The sequence below is a fragment of the Vulpes vulpes genome, chromosome 10, assembly GCF_048418805.1.
Source record: "Vulpes vulpes isolate BD-2025 chromosome 10, VulVul3, whole genome shotgun sequence".
Taxonomy (NCBI): Eukaryota; Metazoa; Chordata; class Mammalia; order Carnivora; family Canidae; genus Vulpes; species Vulpes vulpes.
The window spans coordinates 24,594,762-24,597,782 of NC_132789.1; positions in this window are offsets into that span (position 1 = coordinate 24,594,762).

Below are 3,021 nucleotides of genomic sequence, written 5' to 3' on the forward strand. Positions count from 1 at the left end.
ACTCACTGACTTTACCTAACTCAGTTTAATGCAACAATAGTACCTTCTCTGCAATATGATATGATAGGAATAGGAGTGTATCTTGTCTTGCTTCAGATTGTACGACTCAGACTATCTAGAATTATTCACTTTTTATCAAAATATAGCAATGTAGTAAAGAGCAAATTCTCAAAATTAATTATCTTAACTTTGATGGTACATTTTACTTTTATTTAAAAAAACAAACTCCTAAAAATCTTATATATCAGTATGCATACCCTTAAACATACTGTGTAAGCCATATTATATTTTGCCTTTGATTTTTGATTTATAGGGATTAAATATTACATTTAAGAATTGCTATAATTACAGTACACCATATATTTCAAATGTATACCCTATCATAATATAGCCTTTGTATATATTCTCTAACACAAATTTTTTTTTTTAATTTTATTTGTTTATGAGAGACACAGGGAGAGAGAGGCAGAGACACAGGCAGAGAGAGAAGCAGGCTCCATGCAGGGAGCCCGACGAGGGACTAGATCCTAGGTCCCCAGGATCAGGCCCTGGGCTGAAGGCAGCACTAAACTGCTGAGCCACCTGAGCTGCCCCACAAATTTTAACTTTAAAAAGTGAAATGGGTCAGGGTGCCTGGGTGGCACAATTGGTTGAGTCCCAACTCTTGATTTCGGCTCCTTTCATGACCTCAGGGTCCTGAGATTGAGCCCTGCATCAGGCTCCATGATGAATCTACTTGATTCTCTCTCCCTCAGCCCCTCCCCTCACTTTCTAAAATAACTAAGTAAAAGTGAAATGGGTCTAATCATAGATGGCCTCCTTGGTCTACATGACAAGCACTCACTTGAAACAGTCAAATTGAAAGTAAAATTCCTTGATGTCTATGATTCCAAAGTCCCCTGTGTGTGTCTAGAATGACAGGCTGAGAGCATCAAAATCATGCCCAGTTTCCTAGCAGTTCCACAACAGGAACATTCCTCCCCATTTCATGTCTGGTCTGGAGAGGCAGTGAGGATGGTGGTGTCACCATGAATGGAAGAGCTCATTGGCCAGATGACCTCAGGTATCTACCTAATCTAAAAAACGGGGCAGACAATCCTCAGAGGATTGCAGTGAGATTCAGAAAAGCTGCGTCAGCAAGGTACTGCCTTCATGTTACAGGCCCTAAACCAGAAGTGTGGAGTGTTGGGCCTGAGTGTTGGGCCCATGGCCATGAACAGTCATAAGGCCACCGTGGTCAAGGGATTTCTTTGACAGGAATAAGCCAGGACAAATGTTCATTCAGGAGCTTCGCCAGACTGGGTTCGGGCCCCAGAGGGTGGCTCAAAGAGACCCATTCACTCATATTCCACCCAGCAGCATTCCTGGTCTCCAGTCACAGCCTTGGGCTGAGGAATCTGACATCTGTGGGGGAGAGTGACCAACACCACAGCCTATTCCCCATCCCCAGAGCCAACCCCAGGAAGAATGGAGAGCCTGAAGCATAAAACACCCCCAGGTCTCCTGACCCCCATTCCAGGTGATGATCAATGCAATTTTGAGTGTTAAGCAGCCAGCACTTCATTTTAGGCACCCAAACCATAGAGCCCACTTCAACCCTGGCTCCTGGGAAAACATCCAGTAAGCAGGTGGGAGGTAGAGGTCAAACAGGGTGAGGAATAATATCCCTCAATCAAGTTAAAAATGTGAGGGATCTAGCTGTTTGTAATGGAGCCATACAAGTGTCACTGTAGAAAGGCCACCTGAGCCCTAGGTCTGGAGTCAGAAGCTTTGAGTTTGTGAGTATATATGGGACTAGAGGGGTGGTGGTGGTGGTGGTAGCGGTAGAGAGCAGAGTGGGGTGGTAACTAGGATACTGGTTATATGACCTTGGGAATGGCCTCCCCCCTTTGAGCCCTGGAGTTGACCTCGTGAGGCAGCTAGCTGGATCCAATGGAAGGACTGCAAAGAAAAGGCATAAGGTACTCTCGGGATAAACACGAGTGAGATCCTCTCAGAATAAAGTGAGATTTAGGTTTCAAACCAGGAAATAGTTTTCAACAGGCTCTCACCTTCCTCCCTCTAAACACCCACAGCAGCGCCTAACTCCCTGTGATAGCACAATTCCAAAAATAAGCCTACGTCTGGCTCTTACTAGGGAGCAAGCCTGTGACAAGCGTTTAGCACACATTCTCTTTTCAGCTTCTTACTGTGTAACTGTGGGCATGCAACCCACCGTCTCTGTTCTCAGTTGACTCAAGTAGAAAACAGAAATACTCAATATTACATAAGTTAAAATTGTTAAAGTACTTAAAACAATAAGAAGTAAGTTGGTTAAGTTTTATAAACTCTTTAAAAGGGTTCATGGCTGGAGCACCTGGCTGCCTCAAGTTGGTTATGTGTCTGCCTTTGGCTCAGGTCATGATCCCAGTCCTGGGATCAAGTCCTACATTGGGCTCCCTGCTGAGCAGGGGAGCCTGCTTCTCCATCTCCCTCTGCCTGCAGCTCCCCCTGCTTGTGCTCTTTGGCACTCTATAAAATAAATCTTTAAAAAAAAAAAGTTCATAGCTGTGGCACATTTAAGTATTTTTTAAATAAATATAATTTTAAAAAACTTCATGTCCCTGTGCTCTCCCAGGGTAAGCCACCAGCCTAAGGACACAGGGCCAATCAGGTGATGGGTGATTCCAGGCCTGTAGGAAACTGCCACCTGAGTCTCACCCACATGTGTTTCTCTGTCACTCACTAGCCTAGGAACTATTATCACACTTGTCCTTGCTCTTCTGTGGTCCTGGTATGCTAAAAGCATTTTGTAGCAGTCTATTAAATACATATAGTATGCTTTTGAAAGATCCAAGTATTTTAAGAGCTATAAAAATAAATCTTTCTAAAATTCATAAAAGACTTGGTAGTGATAAGAATTTAGTTCAAAGTCCAACATTCCTCGGAGCAGAAGAAGAGCCACAAGGTAGCGTGCCTGCTCCCACTGCCTTGGGTCTGGACAGGACACAGGTGGCCAAGGGACAAGTCTTCTGACACTGA